Source organism: Peromyscus californicus, unplaced genomic scaffold (genome assembly GCF_007827085.1).
Source record: "Peromyscus californicus insignis strain IS unplaced genomic scaffold, ASM782708v3 Scaffold_22__1_contigs__length_63687245, whole genome shotgun sequence".
Lineage (NCBI taxonomy): Eukaryota > Metazoa > Chordata > Mammalia > Rodentia > Cricetidae > Peromyscus > Peromyscus californicus.
In genome coordinates this window covers 45,317,114-45,345,096 of record NW_026294525.1, presented here as the reverse complement: position 1 = coordinate 45,345,096, position 27,983 = coordinate 45,317,114, and the positions used below count along the sequence as shown (strand labels likewise).

At 42.8% G+C, this 27,983-nt stretch overlaps 1 long non-coding RNA gene across 1 annotated transcript in view; it reads left to right on the top strand.

Annotated features, from left to right (window-relative positions):
• The window catches only part of LOC128118598 (uncharacterized), a 73,490-nt gene that overhangs the window by 20,705 nt on the left and 24,802 nt on the right, over positions 1-27,983 (top strand). Inside the window, exon 3 of the long non-coding RNA XR_008221272.1 lies at positions 19,484-19,778. This is a non-coding gene — a long non-coding RNA (uncharacterized LOC128118598). The remainder of the gene's footprint in view (positions 1-19,483; positions 19,779-27,983) is intronic.

Genomic DNA, 27,983 nt, shown 5'->3' with positions numbered 1-27,983 from the left:
CTGTTCATATATCATCATTTACCTCAGATAACTTATTAAAACACTACTAGTCATGTAACTTTCCTCTAACTAAAAACTGGGAAACAATAGCCCCAAAGCCATAGTCTCTGTTGCTGTGGTATGTATTTCTTTGTTTTGTCAATTATTTGTCCATCTATTCATTAACAAATACTTTTTCATATATATATAATGAGTAGGACATTTGATACGCACAATGTCCAAACAGCTAAGACCCTTCACTGGCTTTTAGAACTTTTATGTTTTGATTGGTGAGCCACACTTGCTTAGCAAATTGTTTTACCTAGATATTGCCATGTAAAAACTAACTTACACCTTAGTGGCTTGAAACAGCAGTATCCATATGCCACAGTTTTAAGAATCTGTGTACAATTTCTGTGGGTATCTGTTCCAGGGATTCTGACACGTTACAGCCAATCAGTACTGATCATATCATGGGTCTTGTCTCAGGTTCCAGTGGGGAAGGGGTTGCAAAGCTCACTCCCGGTGGTTGGAAGCATTGAATTCCTCAAGAGTTACTGGACTGAGTCCTCACTGTGGCTGCGGGGCAGAAGTTGCTCTGAGTTTCTTTCCAATCAGGCCTCTGTATAGCACAGCTGAGAACATGGACATGAGTCCTCTCAGAGGAATTGGCAGAGAGGGAAGAAAAGAGGTGATGGGGAGAGGGAGGGAGAGAGCGAGCACCCAGAAGACAAATCAGTCTTTTATAGACTACGCATGGAAGTGGCATGCTGATACTTTCGCTACATTCCATTTGTCTAAAGGGCATCTCTAGGTCCATCCCTTAGAATAAGTCAGCTTTCATACTTTAACTTCTGACTTTTTAAAAGTCTGATTTTGTGAAAATAATTATTGTAAGTTATCGTGAGGGACAGAGGCATGTTTTTGAACTTAAGGGGCAGACGTGTAAGGTGATCTTCAGAAATGAAGAAGTTACAAATCAGGTAGCGTGCTCATCCACCCATAGACAGGATGACAGAACAGGTCTCTCCAGCTGGATTTAAAGGATGTTGGGGAGATCCTAGATCCCAGGGAGGCACTTACTGGTGGTGTTGCATGGCAGCCATGTCAAACTACCCTCTTACTACTTAGATTTATACTCATAGATTTGAAACCACGGGCAGAGAAGCTTCTTTTGCCGAGTGGTTAACGCAGAGATTCATAACTGGCTGAAAAAGTGCTGAGAATAAGTGATGGTGGGTATTCAGCCACAGGTGGGTCATCTATATTATCTTCTTCCATCCAAGGCTCGGGGAACATGGTGGAAGGGAGGGCAGAAAGAACGAGAGAGCCAGAGGACTAGGAGGAGAGCTGTCAAGTGCTGCCTCCTGGATGTGAGCTGCCAGATCAATGCACAGCAGCTGGGGGTCTCAGCACAAGATCAAGCCAGGGAAATCCAGCCTGGATGGGAGAGGCCCCACCTGTAGCCGAGGACCTACTGGCGGTAGATGGATGCTGGGGGAGGGAGAGCCATTTTTTTTTTGTGGGAGGATGTGGCTGCTGGTAGGTTGCCCACACCCCATCAGATGGCCCCAACTTCATTCATATATGGTCAGCACTAATTGGATGCAGAAGGCTAATAATAGTAGTAATAGTAATAATAGTAATAGTAATAATAATATAGGACAACAAATCAGGAAAAAGATGGTTGGTAGATCCTAAGGGGAGTTGGAAGGAGGTGGTGTTGTGAGGATATGATCAAAATACATTGTATGCATATATGAGAATTTCAAACAAACAATAAATAGAACATTACTTAAGAAAAGAAAATGAGAAGGACACACACATGCCCACCTGGGGCCGTTTGTCCTAGGTGGGGAGAAGAAATCATGGACTTGCCTTGCAGTGCAGGTCATCCAGCGCCATTATGATGAGCAAATATATGGTGGGGTATGGAAGAAAGAGAGAGAGAGAGAGAAGAGAGAGAGAGAAAGAGAGAGAGAGAGAGAGAAGAGAGAGAGAGAAAGAGAGAGAGAAAGAGAGAGAGAGAGAGAGAGAGAGAGAGAGAGAGAGAGAGAGAGAGAGAGAGAGAGAGAGAGGCAGAATGGCTCATGTCCTGTGGAGAGAGGCAGATCTGAAGAGGCAAAGGCAGTCAGTAATGGGCTGATGTGGGAGGCCTGCTTGCCACCTGGGGCCTTGGTGACATTTGGGTCTGGGCTGCGGCCAAGGGCCATGTCTGGGTCTGTGACCCTGTCGCAGCTGTGTTCTATGTTGATGTCCATGGCTCCTGTTACCACCAAAGGCCTTGAGGATGTGGCCAACATGTGGCCACATTGGTGCCTGAGAGCCATGTCACCAAAGGAGCCATCCCGATCTGAGTGGGCTGCATTGCCACCCAGGGCCATGGTGGCATCCGGGCCAGGCCGGGCTGCTGCCATGGACCATGTCTGGGTCCTACTGTAGCTGGTCTGTGTTGGTGTTCATGACCCATGTCGCCAACAAAGACCACACAGATGCCCAGGTTCTGGGCTACTACCTGTAGCCATGCTGGGGACCTAGGGACATGCTGTGGCTGGGGCCACGTCGATCTGCATTACCACTAGTGGCCATGGTGTTGACTGGCCTGAGCTGCTGCCAAGGGTCATGCCTGGATCTGTGGCCCTACCTCAGGCAGGGTCTGTGTTGAGATCTGTGGCTCCTGTTACCATCAAAGGCCTTGCAACTGTCCAGGGTCTGGGCTGCCACCTGGGGCCATATGGGACTCCAGGAATCACACTGGGGCTGGGTCCTGTCCTATCTGAGAGGTCTGTGTTGTTACCCGGGCCATGGTGATATCTGGGACCAACCTGCTGCTGTTGGCCATGTCTGGGACTGTGGTCCTACCGCAACTGAGGTCTGTGTTGATGTTCATTGTCCATGATACCCCAGGGGCCCATGCAAAACATGTGTGAACCATGTGTTGCAGTACAGGGCCGTGTTGAGCTGGCTCCGCCCCTTGCCGGCTCTGGGATAATGGACCCCAATTACTCCAGCATGGGATAGCTGGCCCCGCCCCTAAGAGAAGAGCTGGCCTCCTACACTTGGGAAAGTGGGCCTCACCTCTCACCCCTAGCATGGGAGATCTGGCTCCGCCCCTAACCTGAGGGGGGGGGTGTCCCAGTGACCCAGACTCAGGTGTCACCCAGACACACATCCAGGGCTTTACGTAGGCACTCCCCAACATCTACCCCATCTATGACCTGCTGGAGTGTGTGAAGGGATTGGTCTTGTGGAATGATAGCCACAGAATCTCCATGACTCAGGGCAAGAGCAGGATATCCGAGAGGAGATGAGGTGAGGGTCCAGTATTGACGGTGCATCAGAAGCCAGAGGCCTTGAACCTGACCAGCAACAAAGTACACAATGGACGTTTGCAAGTAAAGCTGTGTGGGCAAAAGGGTCTACTGTGTGATACATAGCAGCTCCCAATGACACCAGGATGAACGAAGAGCTGATGGAGAGGCGGGAAAGATGGAGGAAGGAAGTGTTTTATTTGTTTGTTTGTTTTTGTTTTGCTTTGGTTTTTTAAAAATTATTTATATTTTTTATTTTTTAGTTTTCCTTTGTCAGGGCGGTGCTTCAAGTGCAGATACTGAAGGCCTGGGAAATGGGTGAGACTGGGGCCCATGATGTGAAATTCCTAAAAAAAATTAATTAAAAAAACTATGTTTTTTTTAAAAAAAGAAGATTAAATAAGCCAATACTTCTCATAAAATTGTGTATATTTGTAAGTTAATTGAAATTGTTTGATATTTATCAATATTTATTCACGTTGATAGTTCAGCTGGGTGCAGTGGCACACCCCAGCAGTCCTTGGGTAGCTGAGGCAAGACAATTACAAATTTGAGGTCAGCCTGAGGAATTTAGTGAGGCTCTGTCTCAAAATAAAGTCATAAAAACCAAGTGTGGATGTGGATGTAGCTCAGTGGTGTTATGTTGGCTGAGCACATGTAAGGTTCAACAGCAACAACACAACACAACACACCACAACACAGAGAAGTGATATACAGTTGAGAGGAAACCAACATCACTATTTAAAGCTGACTGCTTAATCATTTTGTGGATTTAAATCTTGATTTGTCTAAATTAAATCAGCTGTTTGAAGAGTCCCTGTTAAAGTCTATTAAATTATGTGAGGCAGAATTGGTTCCAGAGCAGTTATTGATGCTTCTACTAGGCAATATTGCTTTTTAGTTATTTTTCCAATATCTGCAGTGCTGTGAAAGAAGGCAAGAACAAAGGAGCTGCTCATATAACTTGCTGTTTTCAGGGATCACGATATGATATTTATTGGGCTTAGGAGGTGCGTGGAGACCTACAGAGGCTATCTAGGGTTAAAGAATCTGAGCTTGCCCCAGCAGGGCTGCATAATGGGATGATTTGACCAGGGGCGTGGTTACCAGGTGTTTTGAAGGGTTTACACTTGGCTGTATGGTGTGCTTTGATCTTGCAAGGGTGAGATCTTTTGCCTTGCCCCTTGGCATTTGTATAAAAAAGCCCTTTTGAATAAATGAAGCTGCTGTTGGATATTGACCCAGCCCCTCTCAAAGCTATCCTGTGTCTCTGTCTTTCTCCTCATCGTCTAGGTCTATCTTTCTCTCTGATATTTTCTCATTCCTCTCTCCTCCTCCACCTAAGAACCCTTCAACAGCAGGGAGCAGGTTGCAGATGGACTCCATCAGATTCACACAGAGGTGAAAATATGAAAACTTCAAATTTAAGATAAAAGGAACCCAAGGAATGATGCCCTTCCACATGTCATTCTTCTACCTCTTGCTGTTCTGCTGTAGATACCCTCTTTATCTATCTCAGTCCCTCTCACTTTTGTTCTTCTCCCAAAAGCCCCACCCCAGGCCCATCCTCTATGTAGCAGGATTGAGATATTTAAAAACACAACCAAAAAAAAAAATGAAATCATAGTGTGGTTTGGTCATATTACACCTTTCTCAAAACCCACCCAAAGATTCTCATTCAACTTGAATAAAATAAGAACTCCTTAGGTCTCCCAACTTTTATACCCTGCCTCAGTGACACCCTCTCACCATCATCCCCTTTGTCAGGGATGTCCAGCACCCCAACCAACAAAACAAGCAAATATACCCGTAGACATCAAGTGAGCACATCGATTATTTTCAATATATAAATTGTGCACTAGCTGTTGTCTGGATTAATTCAGACTGAGTCTCATTCTAGTTCATGTGCCTAATGGCTGAGTGTAATTGAGGATTTCATGTGTGAACCAGGTTAATACAGCCTTTTCTGTCGTTATTTTCTATGCTCCTGAACTACAATGATGTAGTTGATGGTTACTAAGAGTTGAAAGGTCCAAATACATTTCTTTATTGATGATGTTTAGCAATGATAACTGTGGGCCAGAAATTTCATAGTATTTAGAGATTAGGTGGTATATAAGACTAAAACATACTTGTTATTAAGTTTTCTCATTTCTCATCTCACCAATCCTCATGAGCAGGTGTATATTAGCTGTCAAAATGACGCACTTATCTTGACCATGAGCAACACAAAAACAAAACCCCACCAACCTACTGTCGACAATGTTGGAAGCTGGTAGTTGCCTTATGTCCTTTTCTTGATTGAACAATTCATTTCCGTACTATAAGTGCTAAAAAGAGGTGGGAAAATCAAGTAGTTAACCTTTCTTTATGCTCATTAGAAATGTGAGATCTACTTTCAGCAAAGCAAAGATTTGACTTTCTTCCTTCAGTTTGCTTCTCTCTTTGCGTGTGTGTTTACTTGAATCTGTCCTCACCTTCGGTCATGCCTGCATAACCAAGTCTATGAAAATTCATTCCTTGGGGTATTCTTTCTCTTAGATGTTTCTGTATGTGGGCAGAGCTGGGGCTAAGCTTAGATTCCTTTTCTTGGAGATTTTCTGCTATGATACTTGCAGTTCTCTCAGGGCTACACCTCACCTAAAGGGATTCAAGTTCAAATAAAACTATGTGAGTCTTTGGATGTACGTGAAGAGCTGGTGAAAATAAACTAAAACAGCTACACTGAAGGCTTTTATTACTTCCATGAAAGAGTGAAAGAAATGTTGTATTGGTGAAATTATTAAGGCCACTCCACATTGTTAAAAGGGAGGTTTATTTTGTGGGGTAACTTACAAGTGAAGGGATAGGCTACAGGGTCTGGGAAAGGTGTGGCACAGTCCGGCGGTGTTCTCTGGAGAACTCTGCTTGGTCTACCTTCAGCATCCTGGGTCCAGGAACCAAGAGAGCCAGTGCATCCGGATCTCGGGTTTTCAGGGTCCTCTCTTGGCCCCGCCTTGTAGGCGTGACAGTTACCGAAACCTCAATGGGGATTGGAACTTCCAGATCAAAGCTGGAATGGCTACCCATTACAATGTTGTCAATAGCACCAAGTATTCAGGATTCAATGACACGTATCATAATGGAGAAGATGAATAATTCGTATCATGACAGAGGTCAAAATCGAAGACCATAGGGACTAAAAGGGCATCAGTGGAGAGGACTAAGATGATCAGCAAGCCTCCTAAGGATCTTGAGTAATGAGAAGTTTGCCAAGGCTGGATCCGTACTCATTCTCCTGGAGAAGCCTTGGTGACAACTTCTCTGGGTGTTTTTCCTAGCTGACAATTCATGCTCTTGTTCTCCTGGTCCCCAGAAATGAGACGATTTAGATCCTAATGGCCTCTTCTAAAGGTCTCCTCATCCTTGGGTCTCCTTCATCTTGCTATGGAGGCTCCTGATGTTTATCATGTAAGTCAAGTTTATGAAACCATTCAATCCTATGTCTGCCTTCAACTCAGGGCTCAGGTTTCCTTCTAGGCAACATAATAACTTCTTACCAATACCTTGCTTAGAATTTGCAAAGGGTTTGATCATCACAGGCTGACTAGTCTCTTCTATGGGAGAACCTTAGGATAGAGGAAGACAGGCATTCCTCTAACTCCCAGTACTACTCAGAACCTGTACTACTGTATGCACATACAAAAAGTCATTGCTATTTGGAGGCACAGGGCTCTCATCATCCCATCCTTTGTAGCCTTCATATCCCCAGCTCCTAACCACATTTTATTATACAGCAATGGCCGCCCTGTCTTCCTGTTCATCCTGACCTCCACTCTTAGCCTTGAACACAGGCTCTGGAATCACAGAGCCGTCTTGACATGCAGCTCTGTCACTGCTAGTCATGTGACCATGCCAAGTCTTATACCTTCTTTTACCTTTTTTCATATGTAAAACTTAATAATAGTGCTTACTGGAAAAATGCTGTGCAAATGGACGTATAAACTGTCCACAGGCCCACTGTCACAACAATGTCCAGCTCAGAGAAAAGTGTCGTTTCTTCTGAGGATCATTGTGATGTTTCCAGTACTCCACCTGTGACTTTTTTGTATCAGCAGCTCTGTTGTTCTGCATAATGATCAGCCACCTTCAGCTTTGGGCTACCTCCACCAATCAGAATTGTTACAGCTACTAATCCCTAAACCTCTATAATTTTGACATCATCGCTTCCCACTAGCTCTCTTATTACTACATTCACATTACACCTGTTCCAGGTTTTCCTCATCTTCCTTGTTCTATTTCTGACTTGTTTCTCAGAGTAGAGACCCTGTGCTGTGCTGCTATTTGTAACAGCCATTGACACTCTCTTGCTTCCTTGTTTTTCCTCTTTCTGGTAATGCTTTATCCCCAAATCAAGACGAGTAGCTTCCTCTTCCCTCTTTATACTCAGTCTTAAGGGAGTTATAATAAATTCATCTTGGTGAAGATTCACCTGAATCTTACAGTCTCTACCTGGGTAGCTCTGATAAACTGCTTCTGCCCTACCTCACACCATCATCAGAGCCTTCATACTCTTTACCGGTTTCCTGCCTCTTATCTCCCCCCCCCCCATAGCTCTAAGATGAACGTCTTGAAATCTACACCGTAAAGAACACTTTGTTATGTATTCTCATCCGTAGATCAGAAAGAACGTGTGATATTTATCTTTCTAAGCCTGGGTTACTTCACTCAATATGATCATTTCTAGTCCCATCCATTTTCTTGCAAAGTTCACGATTTCATTCTTCTTTACAGCTGCATAGTACTTCATAGTGTATTTGTATCACATTTTTATTATCCATGTGTCAATTGAAGGACATTTAGGTTGTTTCCATTTCCTAGATATTGTGAATAGAGGAGCAATGAACATGACTGAGAGCTCACATCTTGAGACACAACAGTGAGGCAGAGAGAGCTAACAGGAATGGCAGGGGCTTTTGAAACCTCAAAGCCTGCCCCCAGTGACACACCTCTTTCAACAAGGTCACACCTTGTAGTCCAAGCACTTACAGTGGAGACCAAGTATTCAAACATTGGGGCCATCCTCATTAAACTACCACACTCCACTCCCTGGCCCCCATAAGCTTGTGGCCATATCATAATACAAAATATATTTAGTCTAACTTCAAAATCCCCATGATTTTTCAGTCTCAACACAGAGTAAAAGTCCAAAGTCTCTTCTGAAATGCAAGGCAATCTCTTAAAGATTAAAAGCAACTTATATGCTCCCAACATATAAAGACTATACCATTTGGAATATTCCAAAAGGGGGGAATGGGGGCGTAATGAGGAAATGCTGAACCAAAGCAGGATCGAAACACAGCAGTGCAGCTCCAAATCCTGTAGCTCCATGTTTGATGTCAAAGGGCCGAGAATGTTCCACCCTTCCAGCTTTGCTGATGGGCTGGTTCCACTCCCTGTCTGCAGCTCTCATTGGCAGGTATCTCATGGCTCTGCCGTCTCCAACATCTTGGGGTCTTCAAGGCAATCCAGGCTTCACTTTCACAGCTTCATACAATGGCCTCTCTGGCTCTCCATGACTTCTGAGGCAGGTTCTACAACCTCTTATAGAATCTTTACTTGTGTATCTTTCATGGTACAGATCTTTCGTTTTCTAAAGCCAGAACTACATGAAAAATGTTGCCAAGTCCGGCTACCTACTTGGGATGGAGCCTGGGCCCCTTGAAATACATTTGCCTAAGTTTCCCTTTGTTGTTGCTTTTGAAGAGCAGAAAATTCCCCAGGCTTCATTTTTTTTTTTTTTTTTACAAATCGGAAGCTTAGCTGGTGGGATCCCATCCTGAGGACACCCTTCTTTTTATTCTATTTCAGAACAGGCCTTTATTTAAACTTCTCATCTTTCAGCACAAGCCTTAGCTCCAACGTTAAATTTCCAGGTGCTCTCTTTTTCTCCTCAAATTACACTTGTTCTTTTTTTTTTTTTAATTGCAAACCTGCATAAGAGTAGTTATAGCAATAACGACACAAAAGAACCAATATTAGGCTGTTGTGAAATCTCCCCTGCCGAAGAAATTAATCCATTACTTTTCAACTAGCCTCAGGCAGATTCTTAGGACAAGGGCAGAAAGCAGCCAAATTCTTTGCCCCAATATGTGAAAAATGGTTTCTAGTCCAGTTGCCAATATTGTTCCCGCTTTGAAACCTCCTGAGTTGGGCCCCCATCGTCCATGTTGCTCTCAGCACTACTGTCCCCCAAGTTCCTACTAGGATGGCCCATTAAGCTGCCATTGATTACGGGGTTCAATTACTTGTCTAGTCCAAAATCTCACAGTCTTCTCCATTTCTTCCCAAAGCAGAATGGCCAGGTCTGTCACAGCACTAGCCCACTTCCTGGTACCAATTTTTGTCTTGGTTATTTTCTATTACTGTGATAAGAAACCATGGCCAAGATGACTTTATAAAAGAAAGCGTTTATCTGGGGCTGACAGTTCCAGAGGTTCAGAGTCTGTGAGTATCACGGCAGGGCTGTTGGAGCATGGTGTTCGGCAGCAGGGATGGTGTTGGGTCAGGAGCTGAGAGCTTACATCTTGAGATACATCCCTGAGGCAGAGAGGGGTAACTGAGAACGGCTGGGGCTTTTGGAACCTCAAAGCCCACACTTAAGACACATCCCTTTCAACAAAGCTACAGCTTCGAATCCTTCCCGAACAGTTTCTCCAATGGGGGGACCAAGTACTCAAACTTTAGAGCCTCTGGGGGCCCTTCTCATTCAAACCACCATCATGGGATCTGAACTCAGGCCCACACACTTGCAGAAAAGGCAGTTTACTGACTGAATCATCTCCCTAGCCTCCAGTTCCTGTTTATCTTTAAAAAACTAAGATAAAACATGGTTTCTTTCAGGAAGACTTCTTGAGCTCCCCCTACTTTCAGTTTGAGGTAAGTACACTCCAGCGAGCTGTGATTTTTCTATGGCTCTTCCTTCTGTCCCATATAAGAAATGATTATATCTGTCTGAGAACATCGTTCAGTTGGTAGAGTGCCTGTCTAGCATGTATGTAAGGTCAATTCCAATACCATGTAAGTTGGGTATGGTGTCATATGTCTATTATCCTAACTTTTGGAAGGTGGAGACAGGAGGATCGGGAGTTCAAGTGTAACAGTCCCCCAAACCTTAGTAGGCCTCCAGACCTTATCACAGCTGACTCCATGATGGAAGTAGCATTCAGGCCATAAAACTCAGCACATAGACAGTACCACCTGCCAAAAACAAAAACAAAAACAAAAACAAAAACAAAAACAAAAACAAAACAAAAACAAAAAACCAAAGACCTAATCCATCAAAGTCCATAGTTCTGGGAAAGTCTCTAAATGTACTACTTTGCTTTTTAGCTCTGGTAGTTCTGATTCTGGCCAACTCTTGTTAAACGAAGTATGTCAGTCCAGCATATGTCTTTTGTGCTTAAAAGCTCATCTTGAGAAAGGCTTAGGGTTACAGATCCCCAAACACTCACTGTAGTTGCTGGCTGCCAAATAAAGACTTTCTATTGTCTTAAACCTGTTTCTGAGCAGTTGTCTCTGGTAGATACCCCACATCACAAGCCCGTTCTCAGATATGTAACCAGTTCAAGGGAGGCCTGGGTTCATTGAGACCTTGTCACAAAGCCATGGAAAACAAAAACAAAGACACCAGCCGAAGTTATGCTATCTGATTGTCAAATTCCCCTTAGCAAAACAAAATACCTCCATAGTTAATCTGTAAAGGGAAGAAGCTTGCTTTGGCTCATTCCAAGACTGAGTTGTCCCATTGCTTTGGGGCTCTTAGTGAAGCCATTTCACAGCAGGAATGCAAGTGAGGTGCGTGGTTAGGGTTATCCATGCTGAGATGAAACGCCACGACTGAAAACAACTTGGGGAAGAAAGGGTTTATTTGGTAGTCCATCCTTGAAGGAAGTCAGCACAGGAACTCAAGCAGCGCAGGAACCTGGAGGCAGGAGCTGATGCAGAGGTCATGGAGGGCTGCTGCTTACTGGCTTGCTCCCCATGGCTTGCTCAGCCTGCTTTCTTATAGAACGCAGGACCATCTGTCTAGGGATACCACCACCCACAAAGGTCTGGTCTCTCCCCCATCAATAACTAATTAAGAAAAATGTCCCATAGGCTTGTCTATAGCCCCATCTTATGGAGGCCTTTTCTTAATCTATGTTCCTTCTTCTCAGATGATTGTAGCTTGTGTCAAGTAGACATAAAACTAGCCAGCACATGAGGTAAACTGGGTACCTCAACACAAGGAAACAAAGCTGAAGAAAAAGGAAAAGGAAGACTGGGGTCCCACAATCCCTTCCATGGGCATGCCTCCAGTGATCTAAAGACCTCCCCAAGGTCCTACATCCAAAAGGTCTGCAGTGGCAGCATTCTGAAGGTCGTTCAATATCCAAACTACCTGTGTGTGACAGTTTCCTCAGAGATTGTCTCCATCCTGCAGGGGAACTCCTTAAGAAGGAAAGTAGACTACTCAAAATAGCTTCAGGAAGTCCCTGAAGCTGACCAGATTCACCACACTTCTCACTGCAGAGTAATCAGTAGGAGCTGAGAGTTCCTCCCAGATGAATGAAGCTGCAAAAGAAGACTCTGAGACCAGACTTCGAAGGGGGTGGCTATAGATGTCCACCTACGGCTGGCAATTGGGCCATTGTGACATAGTCACAGCCACTTGTTCTCAAGGGTGTTACCAGTGGTTATGAATTGAGGCTGACAACAATGGTGACCTATGGTATATACACACACATTTAGAAGATAGTTTGACAGGCACATCACATCCATCTAGTAAAACCATAGAAGTTGCTTCCCCACTAGGACTTATGACACACAATTTTTTAAATTCTTGATTCTAGCTTATTATATAGAGTGTCTTATTCTTCCAAAAATACTATTGAAGGTAATTTGGATTTTGGTTGTGATTGAAATACAGGGTAACACATTTACCATCGTATAAACCTTGCTGGAGTTTCTTGAGTTTATTATCTGACTCAGACTTTCTTATTTTTTTTTTTATAAAGGAACAGTAGAGAATTAACATTTGTTGATCATATACCATGTAATAGTTGCTTTACATATGTATATGCTCCTTAATTTAACTCTTACCCTAATTAAATGATAAAGAGATTTTTACCATTTTTAGTACACATACTAGACTTCAGGAAGTTTAATAAAATTTGACTAATAATTACAGAATGGGAGGCAAGGAGGCTGGATTTAAATCCAGTTATGACTGATTCCAGGAGGCCTTTATCACCCTGCTATACAACACCATGCTCTAGTTCTACAAAATTTAGTATTTAATTCCTCTTTTACTTCTTATCAGTTTTTCTTTAATTTTTTTTTATTGTGCCATCTAATTGGTTTTGTGTGTCTCTTGTAAACTGATTTAAACAGTATTGGGTCTATGCACATACATATATTGACACCCATTATAAATTAGAAAAAGTTTCATTGTATTTATATATTAGGTTATTTAGCCAACAGTGTTTTCTATTGAAGTTCCCATTTTTTTTTCATATTCTGATAGCTGTTTTGGAATGTTTTGTAATCTACAAAATCAAGGCATGTGTATGACTTCTCTGCACAAACTCAGGAGTAGTTCATACATTCAGGTTCCTTTTTTCTCCTTTATCTTTCTCCATGTCTTTCCAACCTGATTTTTCTTTATGTATCACCATGTCTCACTTCAAGATTTCAAGATACTGACTCTTAACAACTGGCCTAATCCCCCCCCAACCCTGAAAATTTGTTTCCATCCTTACCCCGCCCCCACAAGCTTGTCTCCATCTTATGGGACTTTTTTCCGACTGTTTTTCCTTATTCAACCTTTGGGCTAGGACCCATTCAGTTGAAAAAAAAAATAACAAACGGCAAGTGGTTGACGATAGTTGTTCAATAACTAAATTTAAAAGGGAAAGAACATTGGTTTATAAAGGTTTTTTTTTTTTTTTTCCCTAAAACTACCTATAGCGGTCAACACTGGCATATGTGAACCTTTAACAAATAATTTTAGGTTGTTAATTGGGGCTGCCCATGTATTTGTAAAAGAAACTATGACGACGCCATATTTCAGCTGCTGCTGTTTTCCGTGTTGTGTATTTTAAAAGTGGCGAATCCAGCGAATGGGGAAAATCCTACCACCTGCCAGGCACATATAGAGTAGAGATTGTTAATGAGAATGCATCCTTAGTAAAATGAATAGCTTGACATTGCTCAGTGTCAGGTTAATTAGATGATGTGGTATAAATCATAAAAAAGTGGCTCACAATAGTCAAGAGTCTTTTTAGACTTGCTGTTCTTCTGTCGTACATGGGCCTACGGCTTTGACCTCCCAATACTTGCTATGTACCGTCTCTTCTTCATTTTCTTGTTAAAATTTATAAGGCCCTATATGCTCCTAGAATAGCCTACCTTTCTACAAAGCACATTCCACAGTGTAAATGAGGTGCACAGTGGGATCATATATCAAAGCCAGCCCGTGAAGCTATTATATATTTCTTGCTTGAAGAAAAAGAGGTGGAGGGCAGAGAGCGAAGGTTCTTATCTGGGCTTTTGTCTTCTAGATTTCTAACCCTAGGGATAGGGGAGAAGAACAACTCAGTTTGACTAAATTGGAGGGGCAAGGACTTGCTGCCCGGCAAGGTCTGCTATGATGTTCACCAAAAGGCATTTTCTCTCAGAAGCAGAGCCAGATGACCCTTTCCAGACTTCTTTGTAGTCATATGAGACTATAACTAAGGAACCTATGGAATACTAGCAAAAGTGATACACACCCCTTCTATATCTGTCCCCCAAGCCATCCTCATCCTCCATACTTCATCTTTCTGAGTTTAGTGGCTTCATGGAGAGGACTGTCAGGATTTGTATCAAATAGAGCCACAAAATATGAGGAAAGTGGCAAGGATCATTTCTCAGAGATGACTGCATGGGATGATGTCAAGGATCATAGTGAATGTCTAATTCTCCTCAGGACCCAGAGCATGGTAGACCCTCAGTGGCTGTTTATGTATGTGTGACTATCTATAGAAAGTCTATCAACAGTGGCTGTAAGAAATAAGCTCACACCAGCAACCAGCAAGAACCTAGAATGAGGTTGGAAGAGCCTTCGGTAGAGATTTCTTTCTTTTTTTCTAAAGGTCAGAAAGGTAAATGTCAACCTGTTTCCTAGGAAACAACATCAGCCACTAGGTCTTACAAAAAAAAAAGAAAAAGAAGAAAAAAAACCCACCAATGACAGAACACTATCACATTTCTGGAAGAATTCCTCTTGTTCCTGTTTAATTCCTAGGATGCCAAGTTCAGAAGACAGTATGCAGATGTTCAGTAACAGATTTCCACTGTGATATTTGTTTCTATGAAAAACTCTAAGATTTTATATCTTATAACTTTATTTCAGTCATACTTAGTATTTATGAGAATCAACAGTAGGTCTATACAACTGGAAATGTTACATTTGTTGATAACTTGAGAGCAATCATTTTTGATGTATCATGTAAGATAGTTTTATTAGTAGGTTTTAATTTTGCATAATTGCCACAGCACAAAGGTAATTAGCAGTATCATGATGGAGACTATTTATTGGGTGCTTACTGAAATGCCTACTAGGCTTTATCTTATTTTTGGCTTTGATCCTATGAGCAGTGAGACAGGAGTTAGCATTTCCTAGCCCTCTTGGGTTGACATCTTGAAAGGTACACAGAGGCCGGGCGGTGGTGGCACACGCCTTTAATCCCAGCACTCGGGAGGCAGAGCCAGGCAGATCTCTGTGAGTTCGAGGCCAGCCTGGGCTACCAAGTGAGTTTCAGGAAAGGCGCAAAGCTACACAGAGAAACCCTGTCTCGAAAAACCAAAAAAAAAAAAGAAAGGTACACAGAGACCACAGAAGCCCATAGAGGGATCCAGAGCAGTCAGGGTATGATAGCTTGTTTTCTCTCCTGCACAGTCTCGGAAGACACTAAAACCAGAGATGCTCTGAATTCCAAAATGATAGTGGATTCAGTAGCATTCTCCTGAAGATATGTCCAGTGGAACTTCAGAATGTGGCAGTACTTGGAATAAGGGTCTTTGCAGACAGAGTTAAGATCAAGCTCTTGGTATTTTGCCTGGGGAGGAGATTATGGACAAGGGTCCTTGTAAAAGAAAAGGACTCCTAGAGAGGGAAGAATGCTGCGTGAAGGTACAAGCAGAAACTGGAGTTAGGTGGTCCTTATCCAAGGACTATGAAGAGTTGCTGGTAGGTACTAGAAGCTGAGGAAAAAGCACAAGGAGATTCTTCCTTGGAGACTTCGGAAGGAACTAATTGTATCATATGATGATTTCATGCTTCTCGCCTCCAGGACTGTGAGAGAATGCATTTCTCTTGGTTTCAGCCACCTGGCTTGTGACGACTTACTGTTCCCGCCCTAAGACACTCATAAGCGTGGAACCAGGCGAGCAGCAGCGGGTTCTGTGGGAAGCATTGCAATCTCATACTGCAGATCAGTTTACAGAGAGTAGCTAAGCTTTCTAGTACAAACACAGAGAAACGGAGCAGGTGACCAAGAAGAGGCCTCAGGCCAAGATGAAGGGCATCAGAGTGCGTCCAGCACAGTGGCTTGCACTTCTGTATTTTCAGTGACAGATGCCAGCATGGCACAACTGTAGCTCAGCCACCCCACAGAGAGACTAGAAAGGACTAAAGAGCAGCAGGCAGATGCCAATGGTGAGACAAGATAAGAAATATCACGGATGGAATACTCAGGTCCTTGGTGCCCAGCATGGAGCCTAAAAATCTCTTTGCTGGTGGCCAAACCATAGTGTGAACTGCTTCTGATGTGTTGATACCCAGGAAGAAAAGAAGAGATGGAGGTGGGAATAAAAATTCCCCAAACCAAATATTTACTGTAAAGAGAACAAGTCTTTACTTGAAAGACATTATACTAAAAGGGAAAGTCATATTTAGCTCTTGGGTTTTAGTCTTTCCTTTGGTATTAGTCACATAGAAGGTTCATGAAAGGCAAGGCATAGAAAGTAACATACTTTCTACACATCTGAGTTGTTTTTCTGAGTTCAAGAATTGTGGTGGCCCACAGAGGCTTCCTAGTGAGACCTTACTCAAAGTCAGAGAATCTGAGCTTGCTGTACCCAGCAGGGCTGCATAATGGGATGATTTGGCCAGGGGCGTGGTTACCAGGCGTTTGGAAGGGTCTACACTTGGCTGTACGGTGTGTTTTGATCTTGAAAGGGGGAGTCTTTTGCCTCTCCCCTTGGCATATTATAAAAAGCCCTTTTGGCACAGGGACAAATAGCCAAATGAATGGAAACACATGAACTATGAACCAATGGCTGAGGGGTCCCCACTGGATCAGGCCCTCTGAATGGATGAGACAGTTGATTGGCTTGATCTGTTTGGGAGGCATCCAGGCAGTGGGACCAGATCTTGTGCTCATTGCATGAGTTGGCTGTTTGAAACCTGGGGCCTATGCAGGATTGTTTGGCTCGGCCTGGGAGGAGGGGACTAGACCTGCCTGGACTGAGTCTACCAGGTTGATCTCAGTCCTCAGGGAAGGCTTTGCCCTGGAGGAGATGGGAATGGGGGGGGGGGGTTGGGGGGAAGGTGAGGGGGACGGGAGGGGGGAGAACAAGGGAATCCGTGGCTGATATGTAGAACTGAATTGTATTGCAAAATAAATTAATAAAAAAAAAAAAGAAAAAAAAAAGCTGCATGGACTCAAGCAGAAACTACCATAAAAAAAAAAAAAAAAAAAAAAAAAGCCCTTTTGAATAAGCTCTGGGAGGCTGGGTATTGACCCAGGCGTCCCCCTCCACCCTGCCCCGCAGCTATCCTGTGTCTCTGTCTTTCTTATTGTCTCTTTCTATATTTCTACCTAATATTTCCTCATTCCTCTTTCCTCCACCCAAGAACCCTCCAAAAAATGGGAGCAGGTTGTAGCTGGATTCCGGCAGACTCCCACAAAGAATGTTATACTTTATTTCTGTCTTATCTGATAGGAGATCTTTCCCAGGAGATGTCTGTGACTCTCAGAATGAGATCTCTGTGGCTCCAGCCACTGTCCCTGTCTTCTAGATGGGTCGGACACAGTGGAGTCCCAAGGGAAACCCCAGAAAAAGTACAGGCGAGAATTAATGTGTCAGCAGGATCAGCAGGCATGGATATTTTCCTCTTCGTTCTCCCCAACTTTGTTTGATCATGAAGATTTTCAAATAGTCCAAATATTTCAGAGAATAGTTGAGTGAACAGTCTGACACTACACTCAAACAATTGATAACAATTTGCTAATCTTTCTTTCTTTCTTTCTTTCTTTCTTTCTTTCTTTCTTTCTTTCTTTCTTTCTATCTATCTATCTATCTATCTATCTATCTATCTATCTATCTATCTATCATCTACCTACCTGCCTACCAATTTATTATCTGTCTCCCGCCGCCGTCGTCGTCATCATCATCTACCTATTCCCTTACCCATCACTTCCCCCCAAAAAACCTGAATCTAGATATACCATGTGCTTTGGGGAAAACCAAATATTATTGTTCTGCTAAGGGAACATGGCAAAAAAAAAAAAAAAAGACTTCTAATGATACTCTGCTATAGATCAGTGTCTTGCTTATCCATCATCAGAACATCTTCTTCCTGCAGTATATGGGAACAAATACAGAGACCACAACCGAACAGAGAGACAGTGAGGGACTGTGGAACCTTCAGTTCTAAATGGGTTGTCTTTACCAAGCCCCTCCCCTCAGAGCTCAGGAAGCTAGCGCTGAAGAAGAGACAGAAAGATTGTAAGAGCCAGAGGGGAGGGATGGATGGCACTAAGGAAACAGTGTCTTCCGGACAGGACAAAACAGGACTGATGCATGTATGAACTCATAGAGACTGTGGCAGCATGCACAGGACCTACACAGATCTAAGCCAGATGGGGTGAGAGGGGGAAGTGGACATGAGCTCTCATGCCTAACCAAGAAGCTATCTCCAAATGACACCTGCTTGCAAAGGATAAATTCATTTTCTCCAATGGAGTCTCGCGGGATATATAAACCACACTTAAGGGTAGCCCCCACGGCCAATAGTAGATGGCCAACACAAAACAAATTCAGTAGTACTTTTGTAGAATTTTTTTTTGGTCTAATATTGCCTTGTTTGGGCATTTTTTAAATCTTACTGGTCTTTTGATTGTATATTAGGGTTTCTGATTTTTTTGTGATTTTGTGTGTGTGTGTGTTTTATGTGTGTGTTTCTTGTGCTGCTTCTGTTTTTTAAAATTCTAGTTTGTTTGGGTTTTTTATTTGCCTGTTTGTTTACTTTTTAAAGAGAGAGAGAAAAAGTGTGGCATTGGATGGTTGGAGAGGTGGGGCAGATCTGGGAAGAGTTGGGGGAGGGGAAGTCATGAGCATAATACATTGTGTAAAAAATTTATTTTGAATTGAAACAAATATATGTGTTTATTACTTACAAATGTACTTAAATAATCTGTCTCTAGGTGACTATCATATATCTCTCTAGATATGTCTACGTCCTTGAATGGAACCCACAACTGATATTGCTTGGGTGGCCATAAATGAATATATTTAAGGTATAGAACTTGATGATCATACACACACACACACACACCCCTTGAGATTATCTATCAAGGCAATAGCCATAACAACAACCTTCATCCCCAACGTTTCTTCCTTTCCTTTTATGATATTGCAATTATTAATATTGATTGTCAACCTGACAAAATCTAGGGTCACCTGAGAGACAAACCTCCAGGCACACCTGCAAGAGATTATTTAGCCTCTGCGTAGGCCTGTGAGTTATTATGTTAATTGAGGAGGGAGGTTCCACAATAAAAGTGGGTGGTACCATTTCCTTAGTTTCAGTCCTGGAGAAAGCTGATGATGGACTTTTTTTCTGCAGTCAACAGAAAGAATAGAGTCACTCCCTCAGCAGGGAGGTGAACCCAGAGCCAATTCCCCCGCTAAAGCTGTGGAAAACCAAGAAGCCCTCAAGACCTGTGCATTCACTGATCAGCCAGCTTGTGATTTAGGTCCAAGACAAGGTCAATGATCTTTTTTCGAATGGTGTAGTAGCCACAGACAAAGTCACTGGCAGCATCTTCTTTGCCTGTGATGAGCAGCTCCGGGTGGAAAAGCTGGTGGTAGGTCCCAGTGTGAACTTCGTCTGTAACTTTCAGGTTTCAGGTTTGCAGACATTTCCTGGGGCACACGCTTGCCAGTGCCTGTCTCTCTGAAGAAGGTGTTGAAGGAGTCATCTCCTCTTCCAATGGTCTCGTCACTTGGCATCTGGTCATCAAGCTGGATGTCGTGTTCCAGGCGGTGGAACTCCCAGCAGGCACTGCCCATCTGGACACCAACATGGTCAACATGGATAGAGATGCACTCACTCATGGTAGCTTAGAAGGTGAGGGTGACAGAAACAGACACCAGGTCCCAGGTCCCGGTTACCTTTCCTGACAGCTAAGCATCGAGGTAAGTAATGCAATGTTGTTGCCCTTTTCATTTTTATTCCTAAGAGCATCTCTTCTAAAGTATATAATTCTGATGATGACATGGCACCGAGTTCTTGCCTTTCATGTTCTATTTTGCACAATTGACAATGCAAGAAAGTCAAGTGTGGCAGACAACTTATCACTTGTTAAGTCAGAAACTCACATGCATACGAATTTCTCTACTTGTAGGTTAGGCTCACATGGTCATAATTTTCTCTTCAGAATCAAGTTACATAGAGGCAACAACCTCATAAGACTCAAGACTCTTGCAAAACATTAAGATTAGATGTGTGTGTGTGTGTGTGTGTGTGTGTGCGTGCGCGCGCGCGCGCGCGCGCATGTACAGCACTTAGCTTAGTCACTGGCATGCAATAAACACTCAATATTAAATAAATAAGCTATTATATTCTTAAACATGCAACATGTTTTGTCTCTTTTATGTTTTTTAAAATTTGTTTTTATTTTATGTACATTGGTGTTTTGCTATGGGTATCAGGTCCCCTGTAACTGGAATTAAAGATAGTTGTGAGTGGCCATGTGGGTGCTGGGAATTGAGCGTAGGTCCTCTAGAAGAGCTCTTAACCACTGAGCCATCTCTCTAACCCCTATTTATTTATTTATTTATTTATTTATTTATTTATTTATTTATTTATTTATTTTAGAACATACAAGAATGTATTGGGAATTCAGCTTAGCATATAAAACTTAGATGAGATTGTCTGGTCTAGGGGAAGGGCTTGTCTGCCACTGGCTGGTACACCTTCTTCTGGCACACTATTGCACAGGTGTGTTATGGGTGAATGGGAAAATGGGTGCTTGTTTTTTTTATCAGGTACAGTGATTGCTTTTTGTGTGCAGGAGAGAGCATGAGCAGAATACAGTGGGTAACACACTGCTGGCTGTGCTCATCCAGACATATCATACATACAATGGCTGGCTTCATCCATAGGCCTTTGATGACAGGTTGCTGTGGTCACCACCATTTCACAGAGCATTAAAAGGCAGGTGGTGAATATGCTCACTTGCTTGACAGAGTGCAAATTGGAATTATGCTCAAATTTTTTGACACTGTTTCTCTGAAACTATGCCTGTTTCTGGAAATATGCCAACAGTCCCAGGAATGCATTTTAATTTCTTTCTTTATATTTTACACCCTGGGAATTAAACTTATGGCCTCACATATAGTAGGCAAGTACTTTACCATTGAGCTGTACTCCCAGTACAAGGAATGCTCTTTAGGGAGGAACATCAGGATGGCTAAGGGGCTGCCTCATCCATTGATGTAGGACTCCTGTCTTCTATCTCATTTCTTGCTGACAGTCTGCTCAATGATTGCTTCCTCTACCTCTTTGCTAATGGAGTGCAGTTTTGTTTAAACTGTAGCTTGCTCGGTTTCAAGGGATGAATCACAAATTAATTAAGTCAACCACCGCAATGTTGTTCTCCTTTGCCAAGCTTAGCTTGGAGATCTGGCTGACGGAACATAAGGAGTCACCTGGGAGATTTGAGAAAAACTCTTCACAGGTCTATGGCAGAAAACAAATCTAGAGTCAAATGGGGAGAAGGATCTCTTTGTATTCTATCTCTTCTTTCTGCCTTGAATTTTTTCACTAAAGTCAAGATGCTTTAAGCCGCTGTAGCTGTCTAGACACTACACCAAGCACTTACATCATTGAGCTAGCCTCACCCTGGTGGCGCCTACTCCCGACTCCTTGTCAAGCCAGATTAAAATTGAGTGGCTGTTCTGTTATGCCTTTATAAATGTGGTTCACTGTGGATACAGTTTGGTGTCCTAATCCGCGTCTAAGAAGACAATTCAATAAGTCTAGTTGATCACATCTAGATATACATTGCTCTTAGGTTCTATTCATTATAATCTCCATTCTGGGCTGTGCTTCTTAGCCTCCGGTAAAAGAATCAGACTCCAGGGATAGATATATTCTGTCTCTGAGTTAATCTGACACAAAGGAAGTTTTTTCAGAACTGGCTGCCTCGAGTCCGGTATGCCTTTGATAAACAGGCTTGTTCACAAGTGTATTGTGGCAGCAGAGACATCGTTAGTGAAACCATCTCCACTTACATAATTGCTGTTTGAATATAGACAAGGCTATGCTTGCTGTCATAGCCTAAATAACTAATTGTATAAAAACAAATCAATCAACATGCAAGACCATAATATTTTCCTGATTATTATATATAAGAAAAAGGGAAATGACCCAAAATAAAAACACTCAAAAAAAATCCATTTTAATAGTCAGCCACAGACGAAGTACAAATCTAAATGACCAACAAATGTGTAAAATGGAGCCCAACTTCCAGTTAGGAAAGTAAAAATAAAAGCGAACTTGAAAGGATCCATATCAGGGCTGGAGAGATGGCTCAGAGGTTAAGAGCACTGACTGTTTATCCGGACGGAGGTCCTGAGTTCGATTACCAGCAACCACATGGTGGCTCACAACCATCTACAATGAGATCAACCACATGGTGGCTCACAACCACAAAGATCTGGCGCCCTCTTCTGGCCTGCAAGCCGAACACTCACTGTATAAATAATAAATAAATAAATCTTTTCTTAAAAAAAAAAAAAAAAAAGAAAGAAAGGATCCATATCTAACATTGGCCAACATGGATATATTTGTCAGGTCTTGGGAGTCTGTGGGGCTTTAGCACCTCTATGGACTTTGGAGCTAAGAGGTAAGGAAGCTTGGTATGTAAAAGCACAGACTCCAGAAGGAGCCCTCCTCCTTTGCTATCTGACATTAAATAGACCTAGTTCAAATAAGCACACCCCAGCGCCCAGCGCCCTCATCTGTGAAATGTAAATACAACAACAGGCAAAATGTACGTAGAGATACTTAACACCCAAATGACCTGTTCTAAAGTATATCCCAAGGTCTGTGGGGACCCAGTGGAACTTAAGGAGTGTCCTTGCACGGAGGAGGCACTCCTCAGGTGGTAGCATTTTTACTTGGGAATATACACAATTAAACTTGCTGATTCCCTTTGAAGTACAGATTCTTGAAATCCCCTGCCCTTGTGCTCAAGGATGAGAAACCATGTATGGCAGTACTAGTACTGGTTGCTTCAGCAACATCAAAACTACCCAAATGTCCATCTGGAAGGAAAGAGATGAACTGTTGGGGAATTCATCTGATGTTAATTTTGTTTTAACAGAAAGGCCATGTGGAGACTGACTGGTATAGGTGGCATTATTCCATTTACTTAAAGTTTAAATGCCCAAAACATATAAATTATGGGCAAACAAATGTAGAAAAAAAAAGGACGAGAGACGGGAGTGATCCTGCTGTCTTCAAGATAATGGTTACATGTGGGTAAGGAAAGGTCATCGGGAGCTGGGAGAATTAGAGATCCAGGCTGACAGAAATGCAAGCGAAGCCTGGCAGTCACAGCCCTGCTGTTCTTGCAGACATACACAAGCAGGAGAATCACCAGCAGGCTTTTCCCAAGAGCTCACAACTCACACAGGTCCATGCTGCTCACATGTCATTGGCTAGAATTAGTCCTTCGCTCTCACCCCTCTGAAGGGCATTCTTTTTGCTGCACATGAGCCATGCTTCCCACGTCTGACCTGTGGTCTAAAAAGAAACGGAACACACTCAGCTCCAGAGTGAATAAGCTTTCCACCATTTTAACTGCCCTTGATCTGGAGCACCTCGATAATTCAGTCTTCCCAGTTTTGCTCAATCTCTGGTCCTCAATGAGCTCTGCCGAGAAATGCCAAGTCTTATTTCACAGAGTTACCAGATGGGAGCATGGGCTACCAGGATTTTATCCACCAGTGATCCCCAACAGCTGGAGTGGTTATACATCTTTTCAAGATTTCATACAAGTGTCTAGAATATTTTTGATTTTTAAAATTAAATGTTAAATAGTGATCATTATAGTTATTCTTTTAAAATAACACGGGGCTTGCCTCTCAGTGGCAGAATGAAGCACTCTGATGACAGAGTGTTTGTACGAGGAGCCCGCTGGCTGGTAGACCTTCCGTGAGCTGGGGAGACTTTGAAAAGCTCATTCATCAAAGGCAGCAGTTTTGGCAAACTCTGAGCTCCAGCTTTAATTAGCATCATGTTGCTTTCTTCAGTTTAGAATTTTTGCATAGGTTAAAGCAGCTAGGGAAATATTTTTCTAAAATCCACCTGCTCAGTCAGCATCACCTACCCTTTGGTTTTCCATAAATAGCCCACAATGAAGAATGGTCGACCTGCAGGTTCCCATACTCACAGCTTGTGGGTGCCACAACCGAGCATATGGAAAGTTAGTGTTTGGGGCCTTTGTGACTTTTCTTGAGCCAGAAAAGTGAGTACCTGAGGCTGTTTTCTTAATACCTGCCCCGATCCCCACCTGGCCTTCCGGTTTGGAGCAGTGCTTGGAATTAAGTCAGCGTTAGCTGCTTTGCTGCTATCCCAGAATTGTCTTTAATGTTTTTTTTTTCCAAGTATATGTAAAAACCAGCATTCTCGTATATCATTTGTAGAACTGCCTACATCCTTCGGTTAGGCACCTGTGAAAATTTATCTTTTAATTACATATAGGTGTTAAATAATTTGGCTCTATTGTTAAATCAGTTTCTGTAAACATAGACTTGAATGGGACAAGAACTATTTTAAGAACGTATGATACAGCTGTATCTGATAATTGGTTTCTCCTATTGTTGGTATATTTGTTACTTCCACTCAAATAGTATGTGATTTGAGAGTTCCTCTCTCATTCTGGAGGTGAGAGGCAGAAGCATGTGGATGGGGGTGTGCCAATTGTGATGGCTCTTGCCATTTGCCATGACAATGGGAAGTAGCTTTGTGTTTAGAGAAGTTTGTGGATTTTCTTTGTCTTCTCATTGCTTCCAGAACTAGACATCTCACTGTAGACATACTCTGTATTTCATAAAGCTCACATCCTGTGAACCAGCTGGTCATTTTGACAGAAGGAATAAAATGGAAAGCAGGCCCTTTCTTTCCATGCTCCATGTTCTCTCTGGTGCAGGTGGAGCGGAGAAGAGCATCAATGTGTTCACTTCGAGTATGCTGGACAGAGATGCATTTCTCAGATGCCTGTAAATGGGGCACTTATTGGCCGGCTGTCCACAGAAAGCCTCTGAGTAGGCCTTGGGTTGTCAAGAGCAGCCTCATTTGGTGGCCTGGCTGGTCACAATGGGGACCTAAAGGCTTTGAAATCTTTTGACTCAATATGCATCCAGTCCAGTGGGTAATATTTGCTTCCACGTGCTATTGAGGTCTTGTTAAAATCTGTACCAAAGACCTTGCCTTCGGCCCAATCAATCCTGCTTCTTTCCTGTTTTGTCCACAGATGCTGATCCTTAATTCTTTGGATGCCAAGCTATCCCAGTATCTGCTTTTTGATAGTTTCACCTGTAACACTAAGCAATCATTCCTTGCCAACCAACTGCATAGCTTAAGCATAGCTGTGACTTCTATGCATTCAGAGTTCAGGTAGGGTAAGGGGTGTAATACCTGGCAGGGTCATAGAATTGTGGATTCCAAAGATAATCAAGATGTGAATCTGGAGGTGTCCTATGATTTCATTAACTCCAGCTCTTTCAAAGAGACTATGTTATAAAATGGAAAGTTAGACACATTTCCTTACAGAGCATGGCTGTCATTATGTTATGTTATGTTATGATATGTTATGATGTTATGCTATATTATGCTATGCTATGTAACAATACAAGGATATGAGGCATGTATTCCTAACTGGAAACAAAGTGTGAGGACTTCAAGAGACCCCCCAGGTGTCTGCATCTGTGTCTTCTGCAGAGCAGATAGTATGGTGTTGGAAGCTGTGGGAAAGGGAAACTGGAAATCAGTTTGGTGTTGCAGGGTATGGGGCTGTGACTTAGAAAATAGCTGTAGCATGGCCAGACATAAGACAAAGGACTAACTTTCTCCATGGTGGGTTTTATAGTTTGAACACAATAAGGTGGTTGACACTTTAGGAGGTGGGTATATCTGGAGGAATTAGGCCACTGGGGATGTGTCTTTGAAAGTTATAAGCTAGTCCTTGACCTCTTCCTCTTTCTTGGCTTCCTGTTCATCATGAAGAACCTACCCTGTCATGGGCTCCTGCTGTCATGATCACTTAGAGTGGAAGGGTAGAGGCTGAGAGACAAAAATCTCAGAAACCAAGAGATAAAAGATTTTCATTTCTAAATTCTTTGTGTCAGGTATTGTCATGGCAACAAGAAAGCCAATTAACTGACTGGTGGGCTGAAGTAAGCACTACCCGACCACCCTCAGAACAGATGCAGTGGAGTGGGGGGTAGTGGTGCATGGAATAGAGCTCAAAACCAAAACTACTGTCTATGGTGATGGATTACTGAGCATTAGCAACAAAGGAGAGCTTTAGGGGCTATCAGAAGGCTTGACGCACAAGATTTCTAGAGGGTGTGACCCTAGTCCCAAAGGCTCTCAGAGCTCACAGAGGCTCTCCCCAGGCATGAGTCTGTTTAATCAGTGTGGCCAGAGTGAGGAAATGCTGGCAAACTGTAGGCAAGGAAATCTCCCAGATACCATACTTTCCCTTTCTATCTGCTGACCTCTTAGAGACAAGCCCCAACCATCAAGTGGTGGAGCAGCAGAGAAAGGCATACAACATGGGCAGCAACCAGCTTAGACTCCTCTCTCAAACAGAAGAGAAGTCATCACCTGGAGGTGCCAGGTGCCGGGTGCTGGGAGATGCTTTCTTGGAATGGTAACTTTTTTTTTTTTTTTTTAGATAAGGTTTCACTGTGTAGCCCTGGCTGTCCTGGAACTCACAGAGATCCATCTGCCTCTGCCTTCCACGTGCTGGGATTAAAGGCATATGCTACCACTGCCTGGCTCATAGTAACTGTTCATATGCTTTGAAGTTACTGGAACGGTTTTATTCTCAAGGAAAAAAGTTATGGAGCTTTCTTAGGATTTCACTGAAGGAGTTCACGGGGCACAGGGTACTTTCAGAATGGACTGACAACATCCCTGGGAGGCAGTGCTGAGGAAAAAGTCACGGAACGAGGCCGTAAGAACAACAGGGGTAAATAATACGGGCTGTGAGCTAGATCACCTGGTTCGCAGGCTACTTTTTGATCTTGTGTGTTATCTACATCTCTGAGTTGCTTCCCTTGTCTGAAAAATGGGAATAATAATAGAACCCATCCCATGAGACCCTTGTAAGAATGGAATGGGCCAGCCTATAACACGGGCACAGAAATGTATAAGACACATAACAAATGCTCTCATAAACACTGTCTGGTCCAGGCCGGGTTCTTTTGTTGAGTATTATGTGAGCATACGGAGGAGTCCAAGGATGCCTGTTTCAGAGTTGAGGCATAAGCTAAAAGCCATGCTGTTAAATGAGCTTTCTCCTCTGTTGAACTAGGAAAGATTGGTCTGTGTCTGGAAGCCCAGAAAATGCAAGCTTGTCATTCTCTTATATCTCTGTGGATTTCCTTTCTCTCTCGAAAGGGTGTGATGTGTGCTCTTCTGGTCGGTCGTGTAGACACTGGCAGCGTTCTTTCACAGGCCTTGAAAAGTCCTGCTTCATTTTAAATAGGGAAAAAAAAACCCATCACGGGTTTCCAGAAGCAATGTTGAAGGTGGATTTCATGATGACGCCAGCAGGGGGCGCTGTTCCTGTGCAAATCTGGCAGAACAGGCAAATGCCATTCAGTACTTCAGGACACTGCACCCCAAACCAACCATTTAGCATCATTCGATAAAGATTTCTGGTCTGTTTTGTTGCTGTTTGTGAATTCCAGTGTTGGCTAATAAAAATTCTTTTTCAGTTCTTTGCCCACAACCTCAATCTGTATGCTTGCAACGGAAGAGGGGAGGAAAGCCAGAGATTTTATCCATCTCCTAGAAAATCAGATGGTGGTTGTTCAAAATCTGTTCAGTGGCTTCCAAGTATTCAAAGCAGAATTTAAAATATGAAATTTAAGGAGGATTTCTCACTTACTCTCTATATTAACACCATGTAATTTGTTCTTTGTTATGATCTACATAGCATTTAAAAGCAATCAATTTTGCACCGCATGCAATTGAATTAACTAACAGCCACATAAAAGCAAAGCCATGATTGTGTTGTTATTTTTATGTTGCCGGTTTGTTGTTCTCTATTGTGAATTTGTTCTCTTGTCATAGAAATAATCAGAAAATATGATTTTTCT